Below are 22,401 nucleotides of genomic sequence, written 5' to 3' on the forward strand. Positions count from 1 at the left end.
AGGAATTTAATAAACCAGAATTATGTATAATATACGGCACATGGCAAGGAATTGTAATAAACAAGAATGGTACTTCTAACTGCATATAGAAAAGAATGTGTGATTTTTAGGGAAAAAATAAAGCTATTGTGACCTATTTTCTGTTGTGTTTATTTAGTCATTAATGTTTTGAATTCCTGTGAGATCACATGCTCCATATTTCTGTATACTTGACACAAGGGAGCATAGAATTATGTTAGATTTACTTGGTATTTTAATATCACTCTGGTTTTTTCACATACCTACTATTCTTAGATGTTTACTAAGCTAATGTGGATTAATTTCTTAATAATGCATTACATGAACAAAGACTAATTCTAATTTCATACTCATATAAGCAATTCCCAACTCTGTTGATATTAAAATTTTAGTTATTGGTATAAAAACTGTATGAATAGTACCTATATTCATATAATAAATTATTTCATTTTACTAGTATAAGAATACATATTGCAAGGCTTTTAGACCTCTGTGTCATAGAACTTCAAGACACTCCGGAAAGTATTTTGGTATAAAATTTATATATTGCAAAAGTTGCTTAGAAATTTCCTAGTCACATTATCAAAAAAACCCATGTCCATACAAAAGTGGACAGCTAGTTTTTCCTATAGTCATACTGAAGCAACTGTGATCCCCTCATCAAACAATAGGGTCAACCAGAGCCACTTTCCTTAGAACTTCAGATCAGTGGTTAAATTCCAACCCTTAAGATCAACACTAAAAATCAGAAAATGAGAATGAAGTCAGAATACAATCGGCTTGAAACATGATCTTTTTTTCAATCATAAGCTGTTCATGTGGAATTCTATCAAACAAAAAGCTGATATCATTCTGCTTTCCAAAGGCAGACTGAAATTGCTTGCAATTAATGCTCGTGGCTACCTTCCTTTATCCCCATTCCTCCTTTTACAACTCATTAGCTGTGTGCTGTAGCACTTCAGAATCTGGGACATGCATTTATTTGTATCAGCTGACTCATGCCTCCCCACCTGACTGGCATCTGCCCAGCTGAACTGCAGCTGACGTTGGACTGAGCCCAAGTTTTAATACACTTACCTAAAATTCGTTCCTGACCATCTCCCTGTGCAGAGTACTGTGGAAATGTGAGAAACAGTGGTCTATTTTGTTAGTAATTTTCCATATTGAGGGGAGTCTTGCAGATTGATTTTACTTCTTTTCTCCTACCACAGTGGCATAAAACAAATTGACTGGAACAAAGAACCTCTCCAAGAATAATGATAGCAGTATCTTGACTAATATGCTATAATCCATTTTCCTAAGTTAAACTCAATTTACCTATCAGAAAATCTAAATATAGCTGTATAATTCTTTGTCATGTTAAATAATGATGCTCTACCTAAAGAGACTTCTTAGTTTGCTGTGAAACTGCTTGATGCCTGTAGGGCAACACCTGTAAACTGAATGAGGTCTTGTTAATCTTATACAAGACATGAAACATGAAGCCTGACCATCAACACATCCTAGTCTTATCCAGTACTTCAAGAATGAATACTATGTATATGTCTTAACAGTGAATATTGCTGGCATATACAAGTATTTTACATTATTGTTTGTTTTTCTCAAAAAGTTTAATCCATTACAGAACACAAAAGGAAATGCAATAATTTATTGATATCTGTTAAGGATATACACAATTTTAAAAGTTACTTCTGAATTTGTAGGAGGATGTATTAGAGGATATTGAATTTTAGGGTTAGCAAAAGGATTACTGGCATTTTAGGCAAAGATAAGCCAGTGTGATGTTATACTGTGTTACAGGTTTCAGTTAAGAGGTTTCAATTAGGCTGGAAAACAAGGTTAGCAGTGGCAGATTTTTTTTTCTCTGTTAACAGAGGGTGTTTGAACTTTTGTCTCTCAAACTCTGAAAAATGCATGGAAAAAAAAGCTGTTCTTTTATTTCTAGATTAGAAAGAGATTCCTTATCTTTTCTCTGCATTAGCTGATACAGGAAGGTTTTCATCATCACTAGAATAGAGGGTATCTTTCTTCTCTTTCTCTTTCTCTTTCTCTTTCTCTTTCTCTTTCTCTTTCTCTTTCTCTTTCTCTTTCTCTTTCTCTTTCTCTTTCTCTTTCTCTTTCTCTTTCTCTTTCTCTTTCTCTTTCTCTTTCTCTTTCTCTTTCTCTTTCTCTTTCTCTTTCTCTTTCTTTCTTTTCCACTTCCACTCTTAACATTGTGTCGAAACAAGGCCCTCAAGGCCCTTAAAGAATCACAGTATTCTCAAATCATTCAGTCCACCTCTGGAGGGAAAAAAAAAAAAAAGTTAAACCAAAGCTTTCTTGCAAAAATATTAGAATGCCATGCTTCAGGTATGACCTTAGTACTGTGAAGTGTGACATGTTTTTACCCCATATTTCTTCAAGTCTCTTCTGCAGTGTTGCTGTTTCAGAATTTTCCATTTTATGTTGACATCTCCTTTGAAGTATAATACTTCCTCTTTTTTTTTTTCCCACTGAATTTCAATTTGATTCTCCACATTATTTCTAAAATAATTTCAAATTATATCATTGGCCATTATGCTTGACATCATCTTCACATCATCTTAGAAGTATTCTGTATCAGATCTTTAATGTAATCTTCAAGTTTAGATTCAGAGTCAAATTTTATCTTATATTTTCTTCAACCACATTTTCACAGATAATTTTGTCCAAGCTTTACACACTTCAAGTTGTGTTCCTTGGATTAATTTTATTCAAAAAATCTTTTGTTGAGAAAGGAAATAGAAGATTCGTTTCAGCACAGTGACACCTTCCAGTGCTGGTGACTCTAAATGGCTAAAGGTTATGCAAAAAATTCAGTGGTACGCAATATGCCTTTTGAGACACTGTTAATTGTTTTTGTTTTGTTTTGTTTGTTTTGTTGTTTTGTTGCTTTGTTGTTTTTTTTTTTTTTTAATTGAGAAAACATCCTGAAGTTGCTTTGTATTTTTTCTGCAACTTTTTTGATTCTTTTTTTTTACACAAACATATGTTGTTTTTCTAAACTAAGAGGCTGTGTCTTTTTGCAACTAAAAAAAATTTGGAAAGGGAGAAATGAACACTTATGCCACAAAGAAAACCAAATATTCAGAACACTGCAAGCTTGAGATGAGAAACAGACTCAACAGCTACTGTTTACGTGTTATCCTTGGTCTATCTAACTCTCATCTGTTCAGTTCTGGGGAATACATCCTCTTCTGACCAAAAGCTACAAAATTTTTTTCTTGTGTTAAATAAAAATAGTAGTATTTCCTTTCTTGTGACAGGTGTGTTTAATGAAACTGCAATGCATAGGGTATGGATACATTATGGACAAGGCACCTTTCATGTCTTTGTTGGATTTTCCAAGTTCTGTGTAGTGCTTATCATTTTTTCTTTGACTCAAATGTTATCCAAAGAGTGACTTTGGCTAATGGAAGTGTCTTACTGAACAATGTGTTTGGTTTTACATGAATTCTTTTTCCTTTCCATATAATTTGAACTACAGGGCCATTGTAGATGAAAATATGCAATCCCACCAATAGTCTAATGTTGTTGGCTTCAGGCCTCACACACTCAGACATCAGTTAGAATTATTATACAAATAACAGGTAAAACATACACCAAATTCTTGGTGTTGGTATAATTTGGGATTAATTTCTTGACAGTTCATTATGTTACTCAGCTGTGAACCAAATTAGTTAAAGATTTCAATACTATTTTCTCCCTTTTATGAGGATGTAATTTGTTATAGCCAGGATGAAGAAAAAAAAAATCTAATCCTATAACTTTTTTACCTTGGTGAAACAAATTTCTGACTTTTTTTTTTTTTTTTAATCTTCTTTTTATTCTTGTCTACTAATATCCTGTGTTCAGAGAAATGGACAGTAAAGGTAAAACCTATGGGACCACACCTTTTGTTTGGAAGAGGGATTGAATCTACGCAATCTTCATGGTATAACACTCACATAAAATCAATTTAAAAGCATAGTCTTTGGAGATAGGTGTGGGAAATGCCATTAATGAGCAGCATTAAATTAATTTCATACAATCCAACAGCTGATGTAAGCAATTTTAAAATGCATTTCTGTAATGTTTTAAGGGTGATAGAAGACTCAAGTTCTGCTCGCCACAGTGAGGGTGGTTAGAAACTCCTGGAGTAGTAATAAGTGACTCTTGCATGTGGGAAGAATTAGGAGTAGAAAAAAATGGCTGCCATTGTCTTAGATTTCCCTGTGTGTATAGCAATGTGTGCAGTATTCATATTTCTGCTTGATGAAAATGATACTAAAGCATATGAAACCACATTCAGAACTTCATTTTATACAGCCAGGTTAAATATTTGCAACGAAAAAGGTTGCCCAGCAGTAGGTAGTATACCTATGCTTTCCAAATTTTTGAAAACTATGATAAACTTTTCTCTGTTGGATACAAACCTTTTCCCTAAGATTTCCAGAACTATAATATTTCATGCACAGTAAGGACTTACATAGAGAAACAAATTTCTTCTTCTGTAGAAATGTACTAATAGTTATTTTATCACTTAAAATAGTCAAACAATATAAATGTGAAAGCTATAAACACTTAAATAAAAAGACTTAGTAGAATATTTGTTTTCAATTTTAATGATTCACCACAGAAGAGAGCATCAGACCTATTTACAAATTTTAAACTTTATGGCAACCAATTTAATTGGAATATTTTTCTTTATATTTTAAGATATATTTAATAATATTATTTCTAAACAGCTTTAAATATACTGAACAAGCTGCCTCAGAGATTATATACACACACACACATATATATATAAAAATACATATGCTTTTTTCAGTTTATCTGTTAATTCTTAAGCAGATAAGGAAATAATATAATTCCAGTGTTGCTCCGATTGCCCTCTATTTTCTTTAAGGACTCAAGAAATTAGCAGTGAACTTGTACAACTATTGTTAGAAACCTAAAAATTTAGGGTTTTTTTGTTTGTTTGGTTGGTTTTTTTTGGTATGAGACCATCTTATTTAAGTAAATTTCCAAATATAAAGAGTAAAAAAGCAACATAAAAAACAGGGTTAAATGCAACATGGAAGATAAAAAAATATTGCATGTGTCTAAACCTATTTCCTTTTTTAAATTTTTAAAATAGTCTAAAGAAAATAATTAGAATAAGATCATAATAAACAGAAACATGCATGACACTAACTGAAAACTAGAAAGAGTAAAAGCAAACTAAAAGAAATCATCATAAACTAAGAAGTTTTTTTCTGAACTAGTGCAGATATTTACTCCTGGGACCAGTACATTTTACATATGAACAAGTCATACAGAGGCTGGTCAAGAAGATAAAGATATTAAAATAATTTTTCATGAGTTTTCAATAGAAGAAAAATATGAGTCCATATTATTCCTTTTTAGTTCTAAATATCATAGTAGGAGATTAAATCTCTTTTGTAACCCTACTCCTCTGCCCTAAGATCTGTGGAGAAAACCTACTTTGCAGACTGTGCAACCTTGCTGAAACGTGAAGTATGTTAATGCCAGTAAAGTTATATGCAGTTTCTGCAGCAGATTGTTTTCCCTACCTGAGTTAGCCTCATAAAAAAACAACTAGGGAAGCTCTTACGATGCTGCACTCTGATGTTGGTCTGTAATAATAATAGTAATAATAATAATAATAATAATAATAATAGTAACAAAATCGCAAAACCCCCCAAAACAAAACAGAAACAAATAAAAAAACACCAAAACCAAAACTCCCAAAAACCAACCAAACAAAAAAATCCCAAAAATAAAAACAAAAAACCCACAAACAACCAAAACCAACCAGTCAAAGACCAAACCAACCAACAACAAAAACTTGCACCAACAAACAAAAAAAAAAAATACCAAACCCAACCAAACAAAAAATCAACCGACTACAGTCAAAACAAAAAAATAAAAGCAACCAACCAAAAAACCACAAACAAGTAATACACCTTTGAATATTCCTGTTTTATTAAATGGAGAGACACATTCTCACTCCTTTACTCTATCATTTGCAGTCTCAGATTTTTGTATCTTTGCTGAGAACTGTTTATTCACAGGTTCACAGCAGAACCCTTTTATCTGAATATAGACAAGGAGATCAGGCTGCAATTGCTACCTGTTTACAAGCACATGGTAAGAGTTTGATTATTGGGCAGTGCACACCACGTGAGTATTTCTCACCTCTGAGGAATAAGAACTTGAAAACTGCTAAATGGACATTTTATCCTCAACAGTAAATCTCTTTAACCTATGTAAATTTCATTTTGGTCATTTGGTGATAGAAGGACTGGAAGAAGCAGTCTAAATGCAAGTCATTCACTTTCATCGTCTTTATGACAACAAATACTTCCATGGCTTGGAAGTATTTATGAAAAAGGAATGTTGAACTGAAAGAATGAGTTTACATTTAGCCGGGTTATACAGCCTCAGTTGTTAAGCCTCTTGGAGGAAAATATATTTAGCAGTAGTGTGTAAAGGAAACCTTTAAATTATTATCTGATAAACACAAGAGAAAGACATAACAATCATTTAAAATGAATATTTGTATGTCTGCATAGCAATGTAGAGTCATATACATAGTAAAACATCAAATGTGACTAAATTTTAAGGATCTCTTGACATATGTGCAGTTTAAAAAAATTACTATGGTAAAAGAGAAAAATTTGGGATTCTCACATGATTTTAAGACTGTAATGTCACTTATAAACTGATAGATCCTGAATTAACTTTTGTAGAGACCAAAAGTTGCCATTTGGGATGTGAAAATTTCAGGAGATGTTGATTCCTACATTAAATCTGCATGATCATATAGACTTCTAGGCAATCAGTGATGAAGGAAAGTTGACATCACAAAATCGACAGAATCAAATTTAATGAGACTTTGAACACAAAAGAAAATCCCTTTTTATAGGTGCCTCTGCTTAAGAAGATGTGGTCCATCATCCAGAATTTTTTGACAAATTTAACAGTTACAGTTCAAATCTATTTTGGACTGAAAAGAAGCACTTAATTGATGGAATTCAAAGTTAACCTTCATTTAACTCTACATTCATTCCTAAAAAAAGAAATCACATGATTCTTTAAATTATGCTCCCTTTTAATTAATAAACATTTTAATTAAGGTTCATTGGTCACGGATTTGAAGGGAAACAAGTTGGATATTAGCTTATATTCTGCTTTCTAATGACACTAAAAGAAGTATCATCTAAGAGGATTTGACAATATGTCCACTACTCACTCTGGGAGATTTCCCAATCTTTTAGGAGTTTCATGGTGATGGCATGCATTTTTATTTATTTATTTTTTTTTTAATCTTTTGAGGTTTAATTTGCATGGACTGAAAGAATGATTCACTCTAAGTTCCAAAATCCACATTATATCAGTTTATAACCTGCAGCCTTTCTTTAGAATTCTTCCTGCAACTACTTTATATTAAAAAAAAAAAAAAAAAAAAAAAAACAAAACCAAAAAAACAAAACCACAACTTTGCAATTTTTGGTTGTTGTAAACTGTCTTAATTGGATTCCTGCTCATGTTCTTTTCTCCATCTCTACTGCCTATTACACAGATTTTTCTATGCTCTTCCAGTCACAGCAGTATCCAGCTGCTGAAGGTTTTATTGCAAAATATTTCTCTGGTGGTTTGTGTTGGTATGTGCTCCAGAGTATGAACAACTGATAAGGATGCATTCCAAAACAATTAATTTAGTTCCATCCAAGTAGAAAATTAGTTATTTTAATATTGTGTTGGTTTAGATCTGTCTTAGTTTAGATAGACAGGTATCTGCCAGGGAGGGTTGGAGTCTCCCTTAAAATGTAAGCCCCTCCCTCCCTTTTCCAAATTATCATAAATTTGCAATTAAAAGGCTGTCAGGCAAAGATTTTGGGAATAGGTATAGCAGTTCTTTACTAGGGATATAAAAAAAATACAGATGTTGTAGTACAGAAGAATAAGCAAACAAATAAACAAACAAGAAATCCTAGAAAACCCTGACAGAGTCAGAAATACAACCAGACACTCTGTTGATCAGGGTGTTGGAAGCAGTCCAAAGTAAGCCCTCCTGGAGCGGCAGATGTGGTTCTGTTGGAGTAGAGATGGTCCCGTTGAAGAAAAAAGGTCCAGTAATGGTGAGATGGGTCCGGTCTTCCTCCAGGGATCCGGTGGAAAAACTGGATACCTAGTGGAACTGTGGCTCCTTTTTATCTAAGTTAAGATGGTTTGGCTCCTTCTCCCTGTGTAGAGCAGCTTACAATGGTGCACTGTAATGTGTAATGTCATTGATGAACTCTTAATGGTCCATTAGCAGAAGACATTCCCATGGAAGTAGTGAAACAATGAAGAGAAATAAGTAGCACTCCACCATCTGATAAGTGACACTGACCCATTTGGGCAAAGATAAGCAATTCTGCTCCACCCAGATGGAATAGAATAATATGCTCTTTACAAAACCCATGACATTATATAAAGAGTATTACTTGTAACTTATCTGTTTATTTTCTCATATGTTCTCAATAATTGAATTGTACATATATTGTAGTACTGCCTATATACTCTTTTCCTTGCACAGATTTTTCTTGAACTATATTCCTTTATTTTTGTGAAAAAGAAAATGCATAGTCTCACTTTATAAGAAGCTTAATAATTTTGTTGACAAATCTGTATGGCTATTGTCTTGGTTTGGGAAGACAGGTATCTGCCAGGTAATAAAAAAACCCAAAACAACTGCAGTTTCCTTTGGAATGGAGAGTGTAAACCACCCCCCCCCCCCCCTTCCACCTCTTTTTTTTCTTTTTCAATTATAAATTTACAATCAGAGGCTCTTAGGCAAAGATTTGGGAAACAGGAATAGCAGTTCTTTACTAGTGTGTATTACAAAGCAAACAAACACAAAAACCTCCCACCAAACAACTACAGCATTAATAACAAACTAAAACAGTACCAAGAACCTTGAGGACTTTGTTTCACAAAACCCAGGGCAGTTTGTTTTTGGTGTCCCTGCAGAATCCTCAGAGCACCAAGCTGAAACAGTGGAAAGTCCCAGGCTGGTAGCTGGGATGGCAGAGTGTCCCGGCAGGCAGGGGCAGGATGTCCCGGCAGCGTAGGGAGTGCAGGGTCACACTGTAGCAAGAGGAGCAGCGCCGAAGAAGCCAAAGGCGAGGCAAGGCCAGCCCAGCTCCCGCGGGTGACAGAGAAAACTCAGGATTCAGGCCGAACCGGTGATAGTAGATTTCCCAGGACTGGATCCCTTTGGCCACAGTGAAACTCTTCCAGCCAGCAACAGCCGTTCTATCTCTCCCCGAACGCTGGAAAAAAAAAAAAAAAAGAGCCCGCAGCTGCATCAAGCTCTGTCTTTTACCTGCGTTATCTCCCCCTTCCAACTTTGTCCACCTCTTTGTTTCGGTTAAGTACTCTCAAGTATCCAACACTTGGTCTCCTTGGTAACTTGTGGGGAAAAAATTCTTTAGAGAAAGAAGGAACAAACCTAACCCTCAACATGCTATTAAATCAAATTTTTAAAACTGCTAATTTTTATAGATGTTTTAACAAGTAACTGTTTTACAAAAGCCTCTGGGATTGTGTACATTTTGCTTTTCAAATAATTTATTTTATTTTGTTTCATTTTATCATGTGAAGACACCTACTTTGAAGTGAGATTCTCTCCAAGAGCAGAGATTGTCTCTAATCAAGAATTAAAAAAAAAAAACAAACCCCCCCTCCAAAAAACCCTTAGTTGTAGCGTCAAAAGTTTAGTACTGTCTCTGTCTCATTTATTCATAACAAATACATATTTTTGATGCATTAACAGTAACTCTTCATTCTGTAATGTAAATCCTGTGAGCCAGAGCGTATAGGTGTATTATCATGGACCTTCCTGGAAGTAAACACCCAGACCATATCAGATTTGTATGCACCTTTAAAAAGTACTAATTTGACCAGAACAATGAATGATGCTCTTTTTAAAGGTTAAAGAACAAAATAAGACTATCTGAAATAACAGGGCTTGTGAAAAAATATCCCTCCTCAAAGTTTCATTTTCCATGTCCAGCAAATTTCAGTGGTGTTATTGTGAAGACAAACTCCACTGCGGCCTCTCCAAATTTCTTGGGAAAACTATTTCCCTTAGTTGTACTTAAAGAGCGGCCTGCTGTTGGTTTGTACTGCAGTCTCCATGCTCCTGAGACAGTCCTTCAACCTGTCTCCCTCTAGCAAGTTTCTCTAGCCTCAGTTTCTTCTGTTAGAAGAATCTTATTATAATTACAGGAACCAGAACCAGAATGCTTGAGAATATCAAAATCAAAACTGTTCTATAATTGTACTTTATTCTATATCTATAATTTCTTCAGGATTAGCTATCCCTCTTGATAGCGTCCTCTTCAGCTTTGAAATCAATTAAAAAATTTCTTTGATGAGGCAATGTATGCCTCTGTGGTTGTCTCCAGGTTGATGCAAAAGTTATTGTCCTAGGGTGGCTATATAACACTTGTATCCCCAGTTGTCTGTTCTGTTTATGCTGGATATTGAGTTCTACACTTCTCAGACTGGTTCTGAGAGCGAAGGGGAAGACAGGAAATGTGCAGTCTGTCTTCAGAAACTTCACTTGCTCCTCCACATTTCTTCATATGGACTGTGTTGTCTGCAGCACAGACAGACAACGGGAGAGAGCTCTCCTTTGCTTTTTGTTAGTTTTTTTTAGCTAGCTGAGACTGAGAAGTTCCCTGGACTGTGGCTTTTCTTTTTCTTGGAACTGTTCAAATATACTCTCGACTAAAAACCCAGAAAAAAAGCAGGAGCTCACATCTGTGGTCCACCAGGGCCTTAGACATGGCATTCCTGCACAGGACGGATTGATAAGAGACTGAGCGAGCTGAGCTACACCCCATGACAAGGACTCTGAACTTGCGATCTCCTCAGAACAGTGAGAGGTTATATTGTTTAATATGATTTATTTTTTATGCTTGTGAACACTTTGCTTGTTAAATAAACAGTTTTTTTCCACTTTCTTCAAGGAAATCTTTTCCAGAACCAGTTGGGGGAGATGCCGCTTGAATTTGCTTTTCTAGAGGGACACCCTTCAGAAGTTTCCTCCCAAAATTTGCCCTAAACCAAGACAGTTATTAACTGAATAATGTGCAGTTTAGAAGTAGAAGTAAATACTATATGTAGTGTCGATATTTGGGTGTATGTTTCAAAAAGATGGAAGCAATGATGCTGAGATTAGACTAAAAAGGCACTATCTACAACTATCTACACAGATACAGTGCTACTCTTGATCATAATTAATTTTTAAGCAACATTTTGCCCTTTAGTTAACATTTATTACCATTTCTTTATTATTATTATTATTATTAATAATAATAACATTCCATTCAATTTTTAAACATTCTTATTAATGTGATCTTCAAGCAAGAATCTTTTGTGTCAAATGATCAGGAAAAACCTTTTGTATCAGCTGTAAAACTTCTGGTGTAAAGAACCATTTTGAAAGTTAAACTTTTTTGAAAATTATATGAACTTTAATGGAAGAGTACTATATTACTGTAAATGAAATGAGGAAATTTTTATTTGTATTGCTAAACTACCAGAACATATGTTGCATCATCTTTTTGCTAACTTAAAAAGCAAGCTCAATAGAGCAGTAAACAGATTTTTTAAGAGACTTACACATATGCCAAGTGCTTAGTAAAAGTAATCAATATAGTTGTACAGAGAGATTTTAACTTTTGTAAGCCTGAAAGAAAAGAACTCTAACCACTTTTATTCCACATAAGGTCTGCCATCACACCAAAGAAGCTGCTGATCGAGCTGGTAAACATTTAGTTGGTTATCTGGTAGTACAGATCTCATGTTCTGCTGAAAAGTTTTGGCCTAGGTAGATGGGTTCACCTCTCCTGAAATTAATAGTGTTGCATGTCAGATTTTTAGAGGGATCACAATTTCCAAGCATTACCTAGAGAACATGGAGGAGCTGGAAATACACACTGCTGCAGGATCACCAAGACAGAGGCTGAAGGCCCTAGAGGGTGACTTGGGGTCCTGGTCCATGGGTGGGATGAGGTGGGAGCTCCAGGAGGCCAAAAGGGGGTCCTGGGCTTTGGGCAGGATGAGAGGACTTTGCAAGCATCGTTAGCCTGGAGGTGCCCTCAGGGTCTGGGCATACAAATTGCTAAATCCCTGTTTTAGAGCAGCAGCACTTGTCACTGGCTTTACAGTAGTAAACACAGGATCGGAAAGTGCAAGAGAAGCATGAAGGCTCCTGATATCTGTCAGGTCTGGTGTTCCTCTAGTTTATTCGTTTTTGATCATCCTGTCTGGCTTCTCATTCACGGTGCTCTAACAAGCTTGTCAGAAATGGGTTTTAAACCTTCTGCCAATTCTCTGTACAGGAGAACGATTCCAATAAAAAACAGTTGGCAATTGATTCTGATGGAGTCAGCAAAGTTACTGGTGTTAAAAATTATTGGAAGTCGGCAGTTTTCAGCCTTTTGGCATAATGAAATTTAACTTCCCATTTCATTCTCCACATATGGAGCACAAGAGAAAACAAGAAGCTGGAAAATGGATGATCATCTCACTCCAATGGCTGTCACAGGTTACCCAGGCTGTCAAACATGCAAAAATATGTCAAAAAGTCCTATTAGAGTTTTATTCCTGTCACACATGTTCTGAGGTCTACATTATTAGAATATTGACTTGCATAAACAAAACCAATGTTATTAACATAATCCTGCCATACTGCTATATTCTATAATGTTCTATAATAATCTACATATATATACTATCAATGTGTATTATATGTCTTATACTTTGCTTCATATATAAAAGTAAAGCAAATTAAATTAGACTGAAAATCATTCATAATTTTGTGCAGTTTTTTAGACAAAAGCTGCCATTGTATATAGTTAGTAGTTTTCTGTAGGCGTTTTCACTCTAGTCTAAGGAATCTGTGAAGCTCAGAATAATTTTTCTACATATCCCTGACTATAGTTCTCTGTGGTTTGGAGAGTTGCACATTGTTTGCTCTGTAACGTGTCACAGAAGGTTCAAAAAGCAAATACAGAAAAATGTATAACTTTCTGATACGAGGTCCTTTTCCTGTCCATCACAACATCTACATCATTGGAAACCTCTGAGCTGAGAGCCCCTGATGATTGTGAGCTTGGGAAATCTAACATAACGTTAGTGAGCTAATGGGTGAAACATCTCAATCTGCTGGAAAGGACAGAAGCAGAACTTTGTGCTAGACCATTAATTCAGGAGATACTTCTAAACCCTGTTATTGTTTTCTGATTTGAATATGACACATACAGCATTATTTATTTGGAAATTTGGAAATTGTTACATAATTAGAGACATGATTATGTTTTGTAATCTGTAGGGTTTTTTTATTTTTCAATTCTAGTGAAAGAATAATTTATGACACATTAAATTCTTAGCCTCATATGTTTCCTTACAACTGCACACTGGTGGGACATAGCTACATTTATCTGTGAGGTATATACTCTACCTCCAAATTCATAAATCCTTAACAGAAAAATATATGCCAGACTGCATTCATTGTTTGATTCAAAACTGGGCATCAATTGCTTTTCCCTATTGGAACCTGGATTAATTTGTGAAATTCCCATTCAGATGAATTAGTTCTGCATAAGCTATAAGATATCACTTAGATTAATGTGTTTCCGGCACATTACCCATAATGATGGTCAAATTAATTCATTAAAACTTTGACCATCTTTAGAAATAATGTTCTCAAGAAACATTAATCAAGGAGATACTTCAGTTCATATTCTATACAGCATTGGAGCTAAATTAAACTAAGTAACTCTATAAGAATCTGAAAACAGTATTTGAATCACTGGAACATATTTCCCAACTGAAAGTGATTCAATGTTGTTGTTATCATACAATATTTTGTCACATAGAGGTGACTGCCTCTTATACAAGATCTAGGTTGGACATGCCAAATACATACTGGAGTAGTAAAACTGACGACAATGCTCTTTAACATTAATATTTTTCAGTTCTGGATGAAAACATTTGACCCTCCAGAGAACAAACAGAAATGGAGTTCTAAAATGAACTGAATTACAGATCAATAAACTAATTCAGACTGGCATCAGAAATCAAGATATAATGTTCCTCAGTCTGCAACCCTACAAGAAATATAGGATATATAGGATACAATAAATTTAACATTTCTGGATCTGATGTAGATGTGGCAGTTACTATGTTCTTATAAACAGCTTTAAACAAATCAATAGAACTTTTTTTCTAAAGGAATTTAATTAGATTTTTTTCATTTATTGCACCTATAAAAAACATTTGAAGGAAACCAAATGGACACCTTTGCATACAAACTAAAAATATTTTAAATGATATTGCCAGTTCAAAATCCCATGTCAGGCTTCCTTGTGTAACAACATAATTTTTCTTCACATTTATTATAGTAATACTTTAGCTGGCAGTTAGTTATGCCTGCCTTTAAGTTGTTTAACTTCCACCAAAGCCATTTATTGTATCTTGCATTTGGGCTAAAGAAATGTTGGTACTCAATATGAAAAGCTTTGCTCTTTCCTGATGGTAATTTCCCATTTAGTTGCACTGTTATGTTGACTACCAATGAGAAGTACTGATAAGAAATTTCCAGTTTCAAGAGCAAATGAACTACACTAATATTCAAACCCAAGACTGGTTTGGTGATTTAGGCAATCAATGCAAAAACCACAGGAATTATTACCATATTAGTCCTCTTCCACTAGGCAGATAGTGTCATCACATTTGCACGGAGAGGCAGTTTTCATTTCTGCAGTCTTGCCACGGCAATGCTGGGAAGTTAAGAAGTGTGAGTGGTACTTTTGGCATAGATTTGAGAGCCTTTAGCAGCCTAACTGCTAGTCCTCTTCCCTATTCCAACTGTTCATGCCAAGAGTATGGATGCAACCAGCAGATCCAATTAGCACAAAACAGAAAACCAGAGATCTGTTTGTTTTCATCACATCCTAGGGGACAAAAGCTATGAGAGACAGACACAACTAGTTTATTATTTTCCATATAAGTGAGGAGTTTTTTATCTGCAAAACTGATATTTATCCCATTTAAACCAAGAGGCTTACAATGTATTACTATTTTTGAATGGGGATTCAATTAATAATAATAATAATATAATAATAATAATTTCCTATTATTACATGTTCTTTCAATGGAGCAAATTTTGGAGATACTTTTTTTTTTTTTAAATAGGCTTTCAAATAAAATGTCATATCATCTCAAATTAACTCTCAGTTTTTGCAGGACATTAAGATCTTAAAAATATCTTTATTATGAGATCAAAGATATTATCTCAGGGAAATAAAAACTGGACATATCAAGAAAAAAAATCTTTTTTTTCTAGGAGTATTGAATTAGAAACATCATCCAAACAAGTGTTTATCCAGTACATGATACAACCTTTATAAACATTTATTCTCCTTTTCCAGATTCAAATTAATCACAGGAAGGTATTCAGTCCTTTCAACCTTATCTTTTAAAACAAGGTGGGAACTTCAGCTATTTTTACTCATGTCTACCTTAACTCTTAAAATTCACTTGATCAAAATTCACAGTTCACTCAGTGACTTAGCTAAACTACAGATCATATCAAATAGAGTAATTGTCTTCTACTGCAGAAAAGGAGATATTCCTTTTTTTGACTATATGCTATTTGGGGATAAAACACCCTGATGATGAAAATAATAATAGAAATAATAATAAAGCATAACAACAATAATAAGTAAATTCTCTGCACAACTTTGTTAGCAGCTAATCCTCATTCTGCAACAAAAGAAAAATGGGTGGTGAATTTTGGAAAACTTCTTTCAGACGCCTGAGTTAGCCATCAACCACTAATATAGTAAATACATAGATTATGATTATTCTGGAGAATCAGATACTCTCTCCTTTGAGCTTTGACTTGAAGAGGCCTTTATCAGAAATATATTTACTAATGTGAGTAATTTCTTTTAAAAATGATACATACAATTTAACAGAACCGGACAGGCTTTTAAAACCATTCCATAGTATTACATAGAGATTTAGAATATTTAAAGTCTCAGAGCTATTTTTAAAATCCTGGAGATAATGTAAAATTTTTCATTATTTTCTACTGATAATTTATTCATTTTAATTATGGATTAATAAATTAGTAGTTGAAATTAATAAAATGCATAAGATTTTTTTTCAAAAGGAGTGAGAAGTTTGAAGAATTTAAACTAGTGTTATGCGGAAGTAATTCTAAGACCTTTGAGGGCATAAATTGACAGATAAAATAAGCCGAATTCGTATGGAAAAACCCAACATTTGGTGCTGAACCTAAACCTAGATTAATATGAATATTACTGCTGAGATGTTATAAGCAGAAGTATTTTGACATATTAGAGGACCAGATAGCCTCCAGAGGTTTCATCCAAAGTCAACCTTTCTGCCATTCTGGGGTAACAGAGACACTTAAAAACATGGAATTCAAGAATCTCTTGATTTTTTTTGCCAGATTGATAAAGAGCATCCATGACAATGAGTCACTCACCCAAGACAGTGCGTAATAATTTGTACTAATAAGCGTACTAATACCCTCTCCGTTATACTTCCATCTTTGCTTAACAGTCAGAAAAAAGAAAAAAAAAATCTGTCCCTTATGATCAAATATGCTAACGAAGAGCATTGTGAAACGGCATGGGGAAGGAAGGGAGAGAAAGGTTTCTGAGTATGTTAAGATCTAAATTTGATTTCATGTGTAATTTTCAAACTCTTTTCCTTCTACATATTAAAAGGAATTCTGAAAGTTACTTCCTCTGGGTTTGTCACAAGGTTTATGGTGTACCAATGATAAAAAGCATAATTTCTAAATTACATGTTGACAATAGCATTACAATCTACTTGATAGCATACCTTCTTTTATGCAGAAAAGGAGACAGATGTCATCAAACATGCTATGCTTTCCTGGCTTATTCTGATGTAGTATCATAACCCCACTTATGTGTGACCACAATCAAGTTCAAAATTAAGTAGTTACCAAGTGTGGTAAACAACACTGGTACTAACAGTCGAAAAACATAAAGATTATATTTGTTATTGTAAACATACATGAACATATGGCAAGCTAATTGAAAGTTACAATCAAAAAATCGTATTAAAGAAATCATGGCCATATTCTGGAATTCTACTTATGTATTTTTCCCTTGAGTGTGCAGAAAAAAACCCTCAATATAATCACCTGCTGCAGAATAAAAAGCTATGTATAAATTTTTTTTTGCCATAAAATTCCAGAAAAAAAATAAAATGCATTCAATTATTTCCCTATTCTAAATTATTTAGCATGTCTACATATCATACATCAAGAAATAGACCAAGCTTCCACTGTTTCCTTTCAGACCTGCATGAAAATATAATAAAACAAAATAAATCCCTTTTTTTAATTGTCCTACCTAAGCTTGTCATGCTTGAATTGTAATTGCAAAAGACAAATCGGGCTAGTATCCAGCCTAGGAAATAAAACATTCTGAGTAATTTCCATTACAGTGATCACAGGCAAACTCATACTGTCATTTTAATATATTTTAGCTAACTGCGCTGCTGCCTTGTTGGATCTAATCACCAATAATGGGATGGGGCAACTGAGAGGCTTTCCACAAGTTTTTTATTTCATTATCAGTCTCAGTGTAGGCAGAGACATAAAAGATGGTAGAACTCATGTCATAAGAACAAAAACCAAAGTTCCCTTTGTTACAAGGCCTTATAAATAAAAGTTTTTTAGCTAACAGGTTAATGTTTACAGCTTACAAGCATCTACTTAAGCCAATAAATAGATACTACACATACACCTTACAGTGTACAATAGTAGCCTGTTCTATATTTTTTGCAGCTCAAAAACTTTCTATGCTCCAAATATTTCAAGGCCTAAAGTTCAACTCTGTTTCAAACCTCTACCAATGCAAGTTCATTGTAATGCTGTGAAAGTCCTCCACTTTTTCAGTTCCCACAATTTCCCCCCTCAGTACAACCAAAAAAACCTCTTTTGATATCTTTTGTCAATTATTAACTACATTGTGTTGCATAGTTCTAACATAGTGGATCTTTTCTCATCTAATAAAATAGTGCTACAAGTTTTCTACACAAAGTTACATTGCCAAACTTTAAAATCTTTCACTACCCTACTTAATATATATTTTTCTTTTTAAGGCAATTTTTCTGTTTGCTTTAAGCTTTTTTTTTCTTTTTTTTTGAACTACAGCAATTCTAACGCTGCAAAAGATCTGGTCTGTTCCAAGGATGTAAGTCAAATCCTGTAGATATTAAAGCTTCGATGTTTAGTCAAACTTAATAGGTGGAGTTTATTTCTCTAGCTTCGTAGAACACTGTACATGAGCTGACCCTGTTATGTGGTCCTGAGCAATCTAAAAAATTATTCCAAGTCTAGATATCTAAAGAATAAATGTAAATAACAAAGCCAAATACACAGAATATGTAAGAAGACAATGCCCCTCCTATTTAGCTCTTGAATGAAATTTGTGAAGGCTGTCAGTAGTGGCTACAATCCACCCCAGAGTTGCTTTACATTCCAATGATATATTTCGTAAATGGCAATGAAATAGGAGAGGTGCAAGTTCTGTGAGAGACTAGTCAAACTGCCTTTATTTCTTCTACTGCATTTTAATAAGTGTAATGGCCTTCAGTTCTTCCACTTAAACATAAAGTCAGTAGATTTATGACCACCTCTAATGGACTAATTCTGAATAGCAGAAATCTGTATTGTAACCACTGTCTCACAGTGAGGGAAATAGTTGGTGGTCTCTGAAAATATGTGTTGACTTGACTTTGACCTTAATTATGGACCCAATTTATCTAAATGGAGCTGGCAATGAATTTCAGTCCTAGAAAGTTTCAAATGTAAGTTCTTGGCTTTCTTTAAGGCCAATTGTACCTCTAAGTTTACACTAAGGGAATATAAAAGCATTATTGCACCATCTGTGTGTGACTTTGACATAAAGTATTGTACTGGGGTAAATTTCAAAAATCAAACCCTAGTCTGAAGCCTGGCTCCAAGAACCTCTGATATGAGTAATTGCCAATGAATTTCAGAAAGAAAACAGGGACTTGGGCAGACGGCTCTTTTTGCCTTTCTTTTCAGATCTGCACTGAGCTTTTAAGAGAGCTTTGATCTTGTTCCATTCAGACTAAGATAAAGGAGAGAAACAAGAAAGCTGATTTTCTACTTCCTAATGAATAAAAACATCAACTGACCCTATATTCCATTAAAAGTCTAGCAGTCCAGTCTTTAGTTTGTAGACTAAACAGTTCATGCATAACATAGTTTTCGAGTATTTTTTTAGTATTGTATTCTGCTATATTATATGTTTTTTCCCCTGAATGGTAATTTTTAAGTGAAAGCCAAACGTAAGTGTTATATTCTGGCTTATTTTTTATTACAATTATTTTCATTTTATCTTCTCCATCTTTTGTAATTATATCAGATCAGGCAGCTTTATGTCTTTTTGAGGCTACTGCAGTTATTAAGCAATTATTGTTCTTCAGAAGACTACTAAGCATGTTAAATTTGTTTTGAAATTTCATCATATTGGAAAAATTGGAAGTTATGTACATATTTAACTGAAAGCTGAAGCTCCAGTATCTGAGACCCCTATTGCATTGTGTTGTAATCATCTCATACTTCATGAGATGGTATTTAATTTTAAGTTTTTAATTTTAGTTCATTTTAAATACTTCATGGCATTCTTTCATAATAAACTCTTTTTTTGCCCCTTAAAAATGAGGTGTCTTTCTAAGGGAATGTTGTTTGTTAACTGCACCTTATTTCAGCTCTTTAATAGATACAATAATACATGTATATGCATCTCATGCATACAACACTTGAAATATTTTCCATGAAGATTATATTTCTCCAGTTTTACCCCTGATTCCAACTGAAGTTTTTAGGAGAGAAAGTATGATCTTTTTATGGCTTCTTGATATTTTAAATTTAAAGGTTTGTTGCCAAATTATCACAGGACTCAGGTAATGCTGCCAGAAACAGTTGAAGAAAGAAAATTCGTGGATAATTTAGGTGGCAATTCTAAACTAGTTCTAAAGGCAGGTCAAAGCTTTTCACAAGCAGAAATTTAAATTCCCATTAGGAAACATGGTCTTAGTACAAAGTAAATATTGTAGATGATCTTGAGAGCCTTTGATGCTCTAATTGTTTAAACTTTGATCTAAAAAAAAAAAGAAAATTAAGATTCATCCTTGGGTTTCAGGCCCAAGTTTTATGCCAGAGATGTTGAAATCTATAACTAAATTAACAATGTGAAGTATTTTTTCGGTCTATGACTAAAAGCCGGCACTTTTAAAATACAGTTATATCTTATTAATATCTTATTAAATATCTTATTTATTTTGAATGTCTGCCTTAAGAAGAAAAATACACTCATCCTCAAAAATCATGCCTTTTCTATTACTAATCAATTAATATTTAAAAAGCAAAAACAAACCAAGGACTGTTAAAATGCAATGCATAGTAATGAAATATTCTTCCTTACATAATAGTAACAGTAATTCCAGAAAATACCATATAATTTAATTGTTTTTCAAGTCAACAGAAAGACCATGCTTAAAAGGTCAAATTTCAATCACGACCTCAAGCTTTTGAGATTCACTTTATCATTTTATGGTTTTTAATATCCAATGTGTAATTTTTTGCATCTCCTCTGTTGCACATTTCTTCTTCAAATGCATCATGATAATATTTTCATTACAATGAATGTGTTCCTAACAAGAATGAAAGTCTTAATTTTCACATTATTTGCAAGAAGCCAAGAAAAACCTAAATAGTCTTTTTAATGAGTGAGTTCAATTTTCCATTTTCTTTAAAATGAACATTTACAAGATAAAGACACCATAAAACCTTCATATACACTCTATCTTTTCAGATATAATGTGTTTTGATTTGTTGGCCATCTTCTCTTTTATCCTCAGAGTTTGTAATAGTCGCTGTAGCAGAGTACATGAGCAGCGATTAGAAAAAGAACACTGAAAAGGTCAAAGTAGCACTATACTGTTCACTTTTTACACAGTGTTTGTTGAATTAAAAATCTCATTCATGGAGTAATCGGCATTGCTGGAGGAAAAAGTGCAGAAGTAACACAATCTAAAAAATCCCAATCCTCATGAGATCTAGTTAGTACCATTTCAAACAAAAGAAACGACATGGCTTTTGACTTAAACTTTATGTTGTTTCCTACCTAAAACCTTTTTGCATTTCAGTAAAATCAATAAAACAAAGTTTCTTACAAATATAGAACATTAGATTTCATACCTGAGTAGTAATTCTTTTTTCTTTTATATTTGGTTAAACATCATTCTACTTCCAAAATATTTCCTTATATTCATATGGTTATCTATAGATCTATATGCTTTTGCATACTGAAAATACAGCAAATTTCCTTCCTTTATATAACAAAAATCAAATTGGTGTTTGCCTGCATTTTACTGTTTGGATTTACCTATAGCTATGGAAAAAATTATGTACAATTAGTTACATAAGAGTATTCCTCATAGGAAAAGCTACCTTTCTAGTCTCAATATTGACTTCTTAAGTAATAAGTAAAACTCGGTCCTTTTTATTTGTGTGTTTGTTTTTTTCTATGTATGCTTCAATTCCACACAGACGTAGACAGACTCTATCCCAAGTAGTTTTGATGGGTTATCAGCTGGCAGAGGCAGAATTTAAATTTTCACTGTCATTGGCTCAAGTTTTCGTGGAAGAATATTAATCTCATTTCACTTAGCAGTATTTCAGCTGCAATGTATTTTGTTCTGGCATAAAGCCAAGAAGCATTTAAACATATGGGCAAGATAATTAGAACTTTTCAAAATCTGCCAAATACCAGTGGCTTTAACTGGCCAACTTTTTTTTACCTATTGCAATACTCTGCATTATGCTATTAGCACAGAACTGTAGCAACACTTTTTTACCTGCCAAGGTTCTAGTGAGATATTAATTTCAGAAAACATTTCAGTACGTTTTCAAAATAGCAGAAACAAACCAGACATTTGCTAGAGTAAACAGTGAGCTATCACAGAAAAGTGCAATATACCCAATTTCCAAGCATGAGAATAATCTGTTATGAATAAATAAACAAGCTGTCCTTATTGTCAGTAGTTCCACTCAGCATCATTAAACAATTTTGAAGTAACTGCATAAGGAAGTGTCAGACCCTTAGAGTTTTTGCCTATGAACACACAGAAGCTCAAATCCTGCAGAAAAATTGAAAGCATGAATATTTCTGAACTTCAGCAAGCCTTCAGCAAAAGACAAAAAATCAAGCACAAAGCTAA

The 22,401-nt window shown here is 33.8% G+C and overlaps 1 long non-coding RNA gene across 3 annotated transcripts in view; it reads left to right on the forward strand.

The window, feature by feature from the left end:
* LOC136291446 (uncharacterized) overlaps window positions 1-22,401 on the forward strand; it is a 415,408-nt gene that overhangs the window by 293,759 nt on the left and 99,248 nt on the right. The gene's annotated exons all lie outside the window — the stretch shown is intronic.

This window comes from Chamaea fasciata, unplaced genomic scaffold (assembly GCF_029207755.1).
Source record: "Chamaea fasciata isolate MVZ Bird 193981 ecotype frontalis unplaced genomic scaffold, bChaFas1.0.hap1 SCAF_1, whole genome shotgun sequence".
In the NCBI taxonomy this organism is placed as follows: domain Eukaryota; kingdom Metazoa; phylum Chordata; class Aves; order Passeriformes; family Sylviidae; genus Chamaea; species Chamaea fasciata.